General features: G+C 39.1%; 1 protein-coding gene across 1 annotated transcript in view; it reads left to right on the forward strand.

The window, feature by feature from the left end:
* EIF4G3 (eukaryotic translation initiation factor 4 gamma 3) overlaps window positions 1-14,400 on the forward strand; it is a 359,681-nt gene that overhangs the window by 127,218 nt on the left and 218,063 nt on the right. Inside the window, exon 3 of the mRNA XM_052636017.1 lies at window positions 941-1,069. The gene's annotated coding sequence lies outside the window, so the exon portion shown is untranslated. The remainder of the gene's footprint in view (window positions 1-940; window positions 1,070-14,400) is intronic.

The raw sequence follows: 14,400 nt of genomic DNA on the forward strand, positions 1-14,400 counted from the left end.
TCCGTTGGACTGCAAGGAGATCCAGCCAGTCCATTCTAAAGGAGATCAGTCCTGGGTGCTCATTGGAAGGACTGATGCTGAAGCTGAAACTCCAATACTTTGGCCACCTGATGCGAAGAGTTGACTCATTGGAAAAGACCCTGATGCTGGGACGGATTGACGGCAGGAGGAGAAGGGGACGACAGAGGATGAGATGGCTGGATGGTATTACTACCTCCATGGACATGAGTTTGAGTGAACTCTGGGAGTTGGTGATGGACAGGGAGGCCTGGTGTCCTGCAGTTCATGGAGTTGCAAAGAGTTGGACACGACTGAGCGACTGAACTGAAATGATATATATGTTCATATATGCACACATATTTACACATAAATACACATATGGAAATATGTTTATGTATATTTAGATGTGCTTTTTTAGAAACAAAAATGCGATTATGCTGTATAAGTAACTTTTTTTATCAGATTTATTGAGGTATCATTTATTTAAGGTGAAATTCACCTTATTACAGTCCTATGTATACTTCCATTGGTTTTGACAGGTTCAAAGAGATATGTAATGTGCCTACAGTCATGATCTGAAACAAGTTATGTCACTCCCTAGTATATCCTTGTGCCCTTTTTGTAATTATTATTTGCTCTTGTAATCATTTATTGATATTTCCTTTTTGGTCTTTTTACAAAATAACAAATAAATGGCATCCTATAGGATGATGTTTCCAGTCTGGCTTTTTTCGTTTATTTTTTTTCCTTTAAAATTTTTAATTTTAAGTATGCTTTGAGAATCTTTTATCAAGTGGATAAAAATATTCATTTCTTTTTTTTATACTAATTTCATTTTTTCAATTTTGAAATTTTAAGTCTTTAATCTTATTTTATTCTTTTGCAATATTTATTAATACTGAGTTACTAATAGTCTTACTAAATACTGATTTTTTCACAGGTAACACAAGTAGCAAGACAACCGGGACCCCCGACCCCTTCCCCTTACTCAGCACATGAGGTAAACAAGGGGCATCCAAACCTTGCGGCAACGCCCCCGGGACATGCATCGTCCCCTGGACTCTCTCAAGTAAGAAAAACCTGAATTTCCTAATATAAATTTCCATTTAAAAGCTGAATTTTTCTAAAGCAAACTTTTAAACAAACATACATTAGTGGAAGAGAAATTTCAGTTTTATCTTATTTCTGTTTTGTCTTTCTACATTTTTTAGACACACCTCCCGTAATGGTGGCTAGTAACAGTTTTACTCATTTCATTTCTGGAGTCATTCAGAATAAACTTTCAGTGATAGTTAGGTTTTTTTGTTTGTTTTTTTTGTTTTGGAAATTAGAATATAATCCTAAAGTTCTTTAAAAATCCCATAAAGCATTTGTTTGCATTTCAGTGTGTAATCTGATCGTCTTGCTTCTTCTCACTTTTTGATGGATTGTTGGTGGTTATTTTCTACTTTTATAAGAGATATGATGCCTTTTCCTCTTAGTAATTTTTGTTGGTATGATCTTGTAAATAAGTTATTAAAATTGGCAGGCTTAAAATTTTGTTGAACTGTTAGAGTAGTGAACTCTTTAGTTTATTTCCAGTTACCAGGCACAGGAGACACTGATACACTGTTTTAATGTGTCCCTGTGGGTTCCCTGCATGTTAAGCCCAAGAGGTCTTTCAGCTTGCACCAAGTCACCATTACATGTTTATTTGATCTTCCTTGTGGTTAACAGTGGTATAGAATTAGGATATCTCTTACTGGAATATAGACATAGTCAAGACAGTATCTTTGAATCATGCTATTTGAGATTATTAATATTTATAGCTAATAACCATTCCTTTTAACAATGAAAATTAATTTTGTAACTTGTTTTCAATTTGGGCCTTTATCTTTTATTCCTTTGAAGAGCTTGAATAATAAGAGGAAGAATTACTAATAATAGTGCTAAAGGCTGGCGATTATAAGCTAAGGGCTGATGAACGATAGTTTAAAGTGTAGAATGTTTGGAGAAAGAATGTACAGTATGCCAAAGCGTAAGTGAAATGGCACTGTTCGTGCTCAGATGGTAAAGAATCTGCTTGCAATGCCGGAGACCTGGGTTCAGTCCCTGGGTTGGGATGATCCCTTGAAGAAAGGCAGTGGCTGTCTACTCCAGTGTTCTTGCCTGAAGAATTCCATGGAGAGAGGAACCTGGTGGGCTGTAGTCCATGGGGTCCCAGAGAGGCACGACCGCGCGACTAACAAAACTGCCACTGCTACTGCTACACTTAAGCTCAGTCTAAGTCACCCCCGTTTAATTCTGAGCTGTAAAAGTAAAGCATGTCAAAGTGAGTTCTAATTGTTTAAGATGTTTCCAATGTTGGTTTTCATGGTACAGAAGAGAGCCATGCAAGCTCTTAATATGGTGTGTTGGCATGTGTCTCAGGAGAAAAGAAACACTGGGTAGTAGTTTGGGTAGGGAAAGTTTCGTATAAAGGGTGATTAAGTGTAATAGGGATTGGAGTAGTGAGAGAGAACCTTAAAGAATGCAAAAATAACAAATGTATAGAGGATGTGCTTTTCCTGGGGCTAGGTTAGAGTTCCCCTGAAAATTCTTCTTCACCCTGTTACCAGAGAGTGCATGGCTATGATATACCTAATAGTAGAGAATACATGGTTTCAGTAATGTCATACCAGTGGAACGTGCTGGAAAGCCATCTATGGAATGTTGAGGAAAGCCTGCGTCTCTAGCACCAGTTCCTTTAGCCAAGAGCTGCTGTGGAGCACAATGAATCGAGGCTCCGTAAGCAACTCTGCTTGCCTCGGACACTTCAGATAGCCTGAACCTGGAGCCTAGGTCCCATGTGGTAGAGAAGCTTGCGTTGCAGCCTGAACTTACTGCAGAGGCTCCTTTGTTTCTTTTCCTCAATCAAAGTTGGAAACCTCCCAGGTCACTTTGAAGGTCCATTGTGGTGTCTCACACTCAAATGTAATGTATGTTCTTTCCAAAATCTAAACAGAGGTCTTTACCGTATGCCTCTTTTTTCTCATTTTAGTGCTAGGTAGGAGACTGCTCCAGGCCCCCCCACCCCCCGCCTCCCTTGGGCTGAGATCGGCATGATGTGGTTCTCTGAATGGTAGAGAAGTTGTTGTGGTACTGCATCAGTGGAACTTACTAGAAATCTGCTCTCTGGAATGTGCCAGAATTCTGCCTTCTAAGGTACTGAGGAGAAACTCTGCACAGGGCAGTTTCTTAGTGGAGGCACTCTGCTGCAAAGCAGCCTGAGGGGGTTCCCGGGGTAGCTGTCAGCCACTGGGCAGTGCTGGCTGCTGTATCCTGGGAGGAGTGGGAGGCAAAACCCTTCCCTCTTGCAGTGTCTTTACTGTGTCCTTTACTGAGAAACATTTACATTGTGCCAGATTCATTTTCACTGTCCTGGCAAACAAGTTGAATTTTGAGCTGAAAGGCAAGCAGTCAGTCACTGGCATGTAAGTGGAATAGCTTAGTTTTCCATTTCAAATTCTTACTGTTCCCAGTTGGTGACTTGACCTCAGCAGTTTGCCCAAGGTGCTTAAGTGTTCTGAAAGAGGGCGGCTTGCAGATGCATAGTTTGCATTTAAGGAAACTGCTGCGATCTTGCAGTGGTCGCAGTTGTCGAGCCCACCAATGCCTTTCTGTATGCCATTTTATTAGTTGCTTTTAGAAGTCAGAGTGTGTAAATCCCAAGAAGAAGGGTTACCAGATGTTACCTTGGTTTTCCTTTGTGGTCTGTTTTGTTATCATCATTCTTCCTGATTTGATGGATGAACCCAGTACATCACATCTCATTCACTACCCGCTTTTATACCCGCCTTTCAGACAGGGGAGGCAGCCTTATAATGGATTTATTTGTCTCCTAACAATGTCTTAATGTCTGTTGATAGAGTTGAGGAAGTCTTTCTAAATTGACATACCTGGAAAATTGGGGTGTTTTGTGGGAAACTCAATAGCCTTAGGTTTTAGTAGTTCACATGTTTGTGGATCATGATGGAAAGTAGAGCCTTCAAAATAGTGGGAAAAATTTTACAGGCTTAGTGTCAAATAGACTCCACATTCTGGGACTTGGTCTCTCAGTTTCTGGTTATATGTTGTTGGGTAAATTATTCAGTATCTCTAGAACTTGGTTTCTTCATTGCTATATGGGGGAGAATTAGAATTCTGCTGCTCTTCAAGAGGGTTTTTACCAAGATCATATAAAATCTTGCCTCAGAAGAGGACACATGTATGCTTTCAATAAGTGACACTTGATATTTTTGTGCATTTCCAACTTGATTCTTTTCAGGATGTGTGTGTGTGGGTGTGTGGCGGGGTCCAGCCCCGGTGGATCCAGGGTGATTCGAAGGTGGGGGGACGGAGTCTGCGTCTTTGGAAAAATACATATTTAATCACAGATATAGAGAGATTAGAAATGGATAGTGTAGTAGGAAGATTAGTGGAGAAAAAGAGGCTGAATAACTTGGATTACATGAAATAGCATCCATGCTCCAGATGGGAATTCAGCCAGAAAAACGGGAGCAAGAAAGAAGCGACATGGGGGAATCAGTCTTTCCGGAAACTGATCCGTTTTCTTTATTTTTAGGTTTGCTTATATACCTTTTGTTACACAGGGGGATGAATACAGAGTCACTTGGGGGTCAGCAGTCCTGACCTTTATCAAAATCAGGTGCTTTACATAAAAAGTTCTTAGGGATTTTATGATCCTTTCTTTCTGATAACCAAAAACTTATTTTTTCCAAGGGTGTTTTTTCTTAAACCAGGCACCACCCTCCAAGTAAAGTTACATTCCTATAGGGTGAGGGTGTAGTGAGTTACAATCAAGAAAGGAATTTATTTAACCCAAGGTTAACATGATTAATCTTAAAGGTTAATACCTATTTCTCCTATATGCTTAAAGGTTAATGCTTATTTCTCCTATATGTTAGTTATATTCATTATAAGGGTAGGGAACATGGAGATTTAGCAGCAAACATCAGCCCAACAAATGAAAATCCTTTCATCAGTGCTCCCCTTAAGATCTATTTAGTCTTAAGATAGTGATAAAGTTACATTTTTACATAACAAGGACGCAGTGATTTATAACAAAGCACAGTGATCTATTACAAAAGAGAAAATCCATTAGCTCAAAAAAGTCTAGTATTGCTAACCTTAAAAACTACTATATTTCCTTTTCTATATTCCAAATACATTGATTAATATATTCCCAGGTGCCTAAGGATATGGAGGCCTGGCGGCAATCATTGACTCAACAAGAAGAAAAGGCCCTATGCTAATCAAGACTCTCAAAATACTCCAAAACTCTCTGTGCTGTTTATGGTTAAGAGGTAGTAAACAATCATGTGGGTAGTGGCAGGAGTATGGCTAATCCTGTCACACAAGCTAGTCTGTTAGCAGAGTGGTTTGACATCCTTGAGACATCCTTGTCCCACCCAGAGGAGGGAATTAGCGGCAATTATTGACACAACAAATGAAAAACCCTTCGCCAATATAATTCCTAACCAACCCACTATACTAATAATTTCTAACTCCCCAAAAGAATTTGCCTTTAGTAAGTCTGAAACATCTCATGCCTCTCAGATTGGGAGGCTGTAATCAATCACATGTGGCCAGACGAACCTATACAGGTGGGCTAGATAACCTTCAGAGGAGTCCGTAAGCTGAAACAGTCTTGTCACGCCCAAGAATTTTTATTGCCTTGGAGCTGCACGTTTACTCCTTCTCCAAGAAAAACAGTTATGGAGGAGAGCATAAAACAGACTCTGGTTTTGGGGTTAGATGCTCGGGAACAGGGGGTTTCCTGAGGCTTGATCATGCCTTTGCATATGCCAAGCCTCCTTCCTTATGACCTTTGCCATGGGTGGAGTTCCTCACGCTGGCTCCTGGCAGGTGTGTGCGTGTGCGTGTGTCTTAAACTCACCTAATTTGGCTACCATTCTGGTATTAGTGTGAAATTTAGAAGCTCTCTCTAGGAGTTTGAGATGTCTTTCCAGGCCTTTGCTTATCCCTTCCAGGGTAAAAGTACAGGCCAGGCTTGGTCATTTTCTGTTGGAAATAGTGTGGTTTATTCTTATACACAGAACTATTAATGTTCGATCTCAAATCCAGTGGAGAAAAGATTAAAGAAGCTTCTTTAACCACATGGCTTATTAGAAGTGACAGTCTCCCCTTCTTCTGTGAGTCAGAACTTTTTGTCCCAAGTAGCAACCTGTGTCTGTGACTCAGTGTTTGTCCTGAATCAATTGATCATGGTTTGAGTGAAAGCAGCTAAGCTGAAGAAAAGTGAATTTCATACCTTTGAAACATAAAAGAGGGACATGGTAGAAAATTGCTCCCAGTCTCTTCCTGCGATTGTTAGTGACGACCTATTTAACCCGCTTCTTTTTCTTCAGGATAGGATTTTATACATGTGTGTGCAAGTACATACACTTGTGCATTTACCAAGTTTTAAGACTTCGTGTGCATTTTCCTTTGTTATGTGACATCTAAATCTTTCTCGCCCTGTTCCCTCAGGAGATTTCATATAGTGAAAATCAGAAACTTTGACTATTAGAGATTATTATATAATAATATATAATATATATTAGATAATATATCTAATTAGATATATATAGATACATAGATATAGAGATACCTATGTATTTATCTATTTATATATCCATATATAGATAGATCTCTATAGGGACTATAATATATATCTGATTAGATATTCTATCTAATATATCTATAATAATATATTAGAGATTTTTATATATATAATTATTGACTATTAGAGAACTTGTAGTTCAAAAGAAATTGTCCAACTGTGGACAATTATCAGACAGAGTCTTTTTAGGTGTGGATTCTTTTCAGTCACCTTGAAATGGCAGTACTTGAACAGTCTCTAAACTGAGAATGTCCTTACTGTGGGAATAATGTTGGAATTTAACAGTATCTTCTGAGGCAGATTTCAAAGTTAGTAAAGAAATGCATTCTCCTGGGAGTCAGGAGCCCTGTGTTAGACAATTGTCCCAGCCTTGACAATACTATTTCAGAGTTCAGCTATTGGAAGTTCCTGTTAATGCGTAGGTTTCCTCTTTGTAAATAGGAGGCTTATATTAAATGAGATCTGAATTCCCTTTAAGATCTCCATGCTTTCGGGAAACTACTTCAGAGTACCCAGTTCTTAATATGAAAAAATTTTGAATTCTGTATTTTATTTATTTTTTTTAAATTATTTTTTATTTTTTTACTTTACAATACTGTATTGGTTTTGCCATACGTTGACATGAATCCATCACAGGTGTACATGAGTTCCCAACCCTGAACTCCCCTCCCACCTCCCTCCCCATATCATCTCTCTGGGTCATCCCAGTGCACCAGCCCCAAGCATCCTGTATCCTGTATCGAACCTAGACTAGCAATTCATTTCTTACATGATAGTATACATGTTTCAACGCCATTCTCCCAAATCATCCCACCCTCTCCCTCTCCCACAGAGTCCAAAAGTCTGTTCTTTACATCTGTGTCTCTTTTGCTGTCTCGCATACAGGGTTATCATTACCATCTTTCTAAATTCCATATATATGTGTTGGTATACTGTATTGGTGTTTTTCTTTCTGGCTTACTTCACTCTGTATCATCGGCTCCAGTTTCATTTACCTCATTAGAACTAATTCAAATGTATTCTTTTTAATAGCTGAGTAATACGCCATTGTGTATATGTACCACAGCTTTCTTATCCATTTGTCTGCTGATGGACATCTAAGTTGCTTCCATGTTCTGGCTATTATAATTAAGATTAGGCAGATTTACGTTCTGTTTCGCTTTGTGTATTTTAAAAAAGATCAGAAGTTTGATAGTTGAATATTTTAAAATTAGTTCAACAAAACAAAAATGTTTCATACTTGTTGCTTGATTGTTGGTACGCATTTGTTCTAACTTGGTTAATTTTCACATAATGGAGCTAAATTACAAAGTCAGGAGCCCAGACTGGCACTGATGATCAGGTTCAATGACTAGTCCTTTTCTTAGTGTCACTGTCTAAGTTCTTAAGCTATGTTCACAGTAATCACTGAGAAGACGTGCTCAGAATGATGCAGAGAAGTGGAATCATACGTGTTTCCCACCTCCTGTTCTAGAAACTTCATTTGGTTCCTCTCTTTTTTTGAGAGACCGACTTGATCATGCTGTATAGTGGACTGAGGTGGTGATGGTATGTGATCCACTGGTTAGATTCTTTATTGTCTCTGGAAATACTGAGCAAAGGACTTCTTCACCGAGGAGTAGTGATTGATCATGATACTTATTTTAACTTTACTATTTTTATTCATACTATTTTCATTGTTACAGAACAATGTGATTAAATGACTTATGGTCCCTATAATCATTTTCCTTTATCCAACTTCTAGACTTACTTTTTCTTTCCTAAATTTAAGGAATACTCAGCGTTACCTCATAGTTGTTGACTGACGAGTTGTTTCAGACTTTCCAAATTGCTTTTTCTTTCTTTTTAAGCTAAACAGTAATTTTATTTACTGCAAACAAGTTTTTATATTTTTTGTGATTAAAAAAAATGTCTTTTATGTATATGACAAATTCTGAATTTGATGACTCTGACAGTCAACCTTGCTTAAAGCAGGATAAGTAGAGGAAGCCTTGAAAATCTTTTTCACATTTTATTGTTGAAATAGATGAATGTTGACTTTCATTAAAAAGAGAAAATGAAGCAAAATTTCTTGTTCTTTATACTTGCTTTCTCCCATGGAGCATGCTACAGCTGTCTAAAGCAGTCTTTGACCTCAGTGGTGTTTGGAAGCTGCCTTTGTGGCGCAGGAAAATTTGATGTAGGCTCTAGAAACTGCAGTGTAGATGGCATTTAGTTGACTCTGTTGCCAAAATCCTCTGTTTCTTTTGTTTGTTTTTTAGTTGATAATATATGTACTTACTTAAACATTTATACTGTACTGAAAATTCACCAGCACATACTGTCATTAAATAGTTTAAAATTATTATGCCTGTACAAGTGTAATTAGTATAAAAGTAAGTTGTAAGTCTTATAAAATATCTAATCATTTATACCTGTGGTTTCATCTCAAATATGCTACATAATTGTGGTAAGCCCTTTCCTCTAATTGTTGAGATTTATCTTATTGTGGTCATATTTGATAACGAATTTTAACTCTTTTGTTTTTTTTCTTCATTAACAAAAACAGTTGCAACCATATTTATAAACTAGTACTTTACCAGATGTTTAAATTTCATCCTTTATGCAATCTTAATAGCTTCCCATGCCTATGGGTTTGTTTGATTATGCTTTTCTTTATGTTCCATGTAACTAGAGAAAAGACTAGAATCTGAATTTTGAAATATCTGAGTATAAAGAGTAGAAGTTTTAAAAATGAGTTCTACATTAATTTAGCACTGCTTTAGAAAATTGATGAATTTTTTAAGAACCAGTGAGGATGAACTGAGTGATTTTACAAGCATTCCTTTCATTGTCTTTGCTGTAGGCTCAGTTTTTTGTTGATGATTATTTTCATCTCAATTTTGTGAAGGGAAAAAGGTTTAGGATTTTATCTCTTTCACATTTAAGGAGTCACTTTCTCTGGACACATTCTGGGAGGCACTTCTGGATTTCTCTCGCTGCCACTAAACTGTGTTAATAGGTAGTGCAGAATCTCTTCAGGAGTTTTCTTTGTAGATTTACCTCGTTACTTCACTTACTTCCTTTAGTTTAAGAAGAAAATCTCACTTCTGTGCCACCGATCTGATTTTTTACATAGCTGTGACATTATTTTTAAGTGTTTTATGGTTTTGAAAATTGCAACTTCAGTTCACTTATAGAATTAGCATGTGCCAGTAAATCAGGGGATAGCAAATAGAATAGTTTTAAAGAGAATCAGGAAATGGAGTATTCTGACTATTCAGTTCAGAGTGCCTGTGATTTTTTCCTGCAAAAATTTATTTTCCACTTGTGTTGGTTGATTAGCTCACGCTACTGAAACAAAATACCATAGACTTGGTGGCTTAAACAACAGACATTTCTCACATTTCTGGATGCTAGGAAGTCCAAGGTGAAGGTGCTGGCTGACTTTTGGGTCCTGATGGGAACCTCCTACTTGGATTGCAGAAGGCCGCCTTGCCTCCTCACATGGCGGAGGGAAGGGAAGAGCAAGCTCTCTGATATCTCTTACAGAGACACTGCTCCCATCATAAGGGACCCCATGACTTCATCTAAATCTGATTGTCTCCTACAGGCCACTTCTCCAAATACCATCACACTCCTAGGGGATTAGGGCTTCAATGTATGAACTTTTTTGCAGGTAAGGGAGGAAGGCACCTTCATTCATAATGCCATTTATGTAATTCAGAGAGCTGGGGGAGAAGCAGGCTGATAGGACTATTGGGAGAAAGGTCAGCAGAGGGGTAGGTACCATAGACATGTAGAATATTGTTCCAAGATTGATCTGTCATGTAAGTATATGTTCTTAACCAGATTAATTGGGGAGGGTTAATTTGCATGAAAGTGGAAGAAGGTTTCTCAGGTAAAGAAGCCACCTGCTAAGCAGGAGACAGTAGTTCGATCCCTGGGTTGGGAAGATCCCCTGGAATAAGGAATGGTAACCCACTTCAGTATTCTTGCCTGGAAAATCCAGTGGCCAGAGGAGCTTGTCGGGCTACAGTTCACGTGATCGCAAAGAGTCAGACGTGCCTGAACAACTAACGGACTTTATTTATTTTTCAGTTCAGTTCAGTCGTGTCCGACTCTTTGCAACCCCATGAACCGCAGCACGCCAGGCCTCCCTGTCCATCACTAACTCCCGGAGTCCACCTAAACCCATGTCCATTGAGTTGGTGATGCTGTCCAACCATCTCATTCTCTTTCGCCCCCTTCTCCTCCTGCCTTCAATCTTTCTCAGCATCAGGGTCTTTTCAAATGAGTCAGCTCTTTGCATCAGGTGGCCAAAGTATTGGAGTTTCAGGTTCAACGTCAGTCCTTCCAATGAACACCCAGGACTGATCTCCTTTAGGATGGACTGGTTGGATCTCCTTGCAGTCCAAGGGACTCTCAGGAGTCTTCTCCAACACCACAGTTCAAAAGCATCAGTCCTTCGGCGCTCAGCTTTCTTCACAGTCCAACTCTCACATCCATACATGACCACTGGAAAAACCATAACCTTGACTAGACAGACCTTTGTTGGCAAAGTAATGTCTCTGCTTTTTAATATGTTGTCTAGGTTGGTCATAACTTTCCTTCCAGGGAGTAAGCATCTTTTAATTTCATGGGTGCAGTCACCACCTGCAGTGATATTGGAGCCCAGAAGAATAAAGCAGCCACTGTTTCCACTGTTTCCCTATCTATTTCCCATGAAGTAATGGGACCATATGCCATGATCTTCATTTTCTGAATGTTGAGCTTTAGGCCAACTTTTTCACTCTCCACTTTCACTTTCATCAAGAGGCTCTTTAGTTCTTCTTCACTTTCTGCCATAAGTGTGGTGTCATCTGCATATCTGAGGTTATTGATATTTCTCCTGGCAATCTTGATTCTAGCTTGTGCTTCTTCCAGCCCAGTGTTTCTCATGATATACTCTGCAATCAAATGAGAAAGTTTACTTGAAATATAAGAAAGCCAGGATCTTGGGAATTCCCCGGTGGTCCAGCAGTTTCACTGCACTTTCACTGCATAGGGCTCGGGTTCAGTCCCCAGTCAGGGACCTGAGAGTCCAGCAAACCTCACAGCATGACCAAAAGAAAAAAGCTAGAATCTTTATAGAACTGAGAGTCTGGGGTATCAGTGACTCGATCCTCAATGAAAAGCAGGCAGCACACACATCATGTGGCTTCATGGTGATCCTCAATTTTTCAGAGAAGAGTTGAGCGTTTAAGTTATATTTAAAACAAGTAGAATCAGCTAACTATAAACAATGCAGATTATACATTGATTGTTACTAGGATAAAATGTTGTAATTTATAATACCAAACTAGCAACCTTTTTTCCTTAATGCATATATTTATTTACTGTTCTTTCCCCCCCCAGAGTTCCAGTGATGCTGGTAATTAAGTAACAGGAATAGCTAGATCTGACTTTACATTTTTCATTGGTTAATGAATCTCTTTTTTTTCTCTCTAAGGAATGATAAACTCTCAAGCCATCTGAATTCTTCTGCTCTTGTATGGTCTCTTTACTGTCTGCCAAATCCTTTGTTCCATAGGTACCTAAGTAGGTGATATGTAGAAAAATTTATGTTGCCAATATTTTGTTGTATTTCATGGCAAAATAAATCTGTTTTCCAGTTCCCTGTCAGTGATCCTCCATTTTCAGGTACTGCATTGTATTATTCAAGCCTCTGTATATTACTTTAGATTTTATTAGTCTTCATCACGATTAAAACTGCCCATCTTTTACAGTTCAGTTCCAGAATTCTGACCTGCCTATTGAGGATGGTTGAGAAACACGATAGTCTAGTTAGCTTAGCAGGTAAAGCAGTTAGCAGCAGTTAAAGTACTGTCAGAAGAAGGAAATCATACTACCCAGTTCAAATCCTGGGGGGCATAATACATGACTTTGTTAAACCAGCTGATTGATTCTCAGAGGGACACCGAAGTAGTCCAGAGATTAGTAGCTGTAAGAAGCAGCTAACGTTCTTAGAGCTGAGGGAATGAAAGAGGAGAAATGGTGATGGTGTGAGACCCTAGGAGCTTAGAGGAAACGTTCTTTAGGAAACTGTTGCTCAGACTTTCACTGCACGTTGGTCATCAGAAACTCAGCAAGTGAGAGGTGAGGCTCGTGCTTTGATGATCAGGGGTGCAGGCCTGTTTGCTGCTGGATCTCTAAGTGGCTTTCAGAGACTCGAGATCTGAATGGAACTGGTGTCTGGAGCCGTCCTGACAGGAGGTGAAAGCACTCTCCTACTTATAGCCTAGGTTAGAGCTGAAAGACAGTAGGTAAGTAAAGGGCACAAATAAATGGTAAAAGGATATATGTGTGTGTGCTTAGTCGTATCTGACTCTTTGTGACCCTGTGGACTATAGTCCACCGGGCCTCCCCTGTCCATGGGATTTCCTAGGCAAGAGTACTGGAGTGGTCTGCCATTTCCTCTTCCAGGGAAAGTCTTCCCAACCCAGGGATTGAACCCTCATCCCCTGTGTCTCAATTGGCAGGTGGATTCTTTACCACTGTGCCACCTGGAAAACCCAAAAGGACATTTAGTTACCTTAGTAATAACGAATAAGATGGGACCATAAATCCCACGAATTCAACAAAAAGTAGGAAAGGAGATATTACAAAGTAAATACGGGGCTTCCCTGGTCACTCGGTTGTAAAGAATCCGCCTGCCGATGCAGGAGACATGGGTTCGATCCCTGATCTGGGAAGATCCCACATGCTGCGGAGCAACTAAGCCTATGTACCCCAGCTCCTCAGCCTGTGCTCTGGAGCCCAGGAGCCGCCGCTGCTGAAACCTGTGCGCCCTGGAGCCTGTGTTTGCAACGAGAGAAGCCACTGCAGTGAGAAGCCCGCTGACTACAGCTGGGGTAGCCCCCATTTGCCGTAGCTGGAGAGAGGCCATGCAGCCCCCAAAACCCAGTCCTGCCAAAGAATACATAAAAAAAGAAAAGAAAGTAAATGCTATAAAATATCATCTTTGATAACTAATAATAATGACATTAAATTCCTTTATTAAATATTCACTCAGTTTGTTAAAAACTGGAATCTAGGAATATGCATTTGAACATGACACAAAAAGATTAGAAACAGAAGCAGGAAAGCATTTAAAGGAAAATGCTAATAAGAAAGCAGGTATAAGCAACCTTTAGAAGTCAACATACAGTTTAAAGCAAAAAGCTGTATGGGTGAGAAATAATTGCTACAATAAATAATTCTAGAGGATGTAATATTATAAACTCTTAGATACTTAATAATTGGTTTAGAATATATATAAAGCAAATTAAAAAAAATGAAAGTGGTCAAATTCGAATCAGTGTGGGAGATTGAAATCTCAGAAAATGGACAGGTCAGTTAGTAATCGTATAGGTTAGGGGTTGGCAGACTGACCCAAGGGCCAAATCTGGACCCCTCTAATTGTTTTGGTAAGTAAAGTTTTACAAGAATACATCCATACTAATTTTATTTGTGAATTCTGCTTTTGTGCTGCATTTACAGAGTTGAATAGTTGCCAGAGATTGTATGCCTTACAAAACCTAAAATATTTTCTATCCGGACCTCAACAGGGATAAATTTGCCAGCCTGTGATAGACTAGCAGACTAGAAAGATCAGATAACAAATATTTTGGCATCAGATTATGTCTTGCTGCTGCTGCTGGGTTTTCTTCTTTTTTAGCCCTTTAAATAGGTTAAAAAACCTTTTTATAGGTGGCCTTACGAAAACAAATGCTAAGGGTCATTGTTTGCCAATCTGT

This window comes from Budorcas taxicolor, chromosome 2 (genome assembly GCF_023091745.1).
Source record: "Budorcas taxicolor isolate Tak-1 chromosome 2, Takin1.1, whole genome shotgun sequence".
NCBI classification, from domain to species: domain Eukaryota; kingdom Metazoa; phylum Chordata; class Mammalia; order Artiodactyla; family Bovidae; genus Budorcas; species Budorcas taxicolor.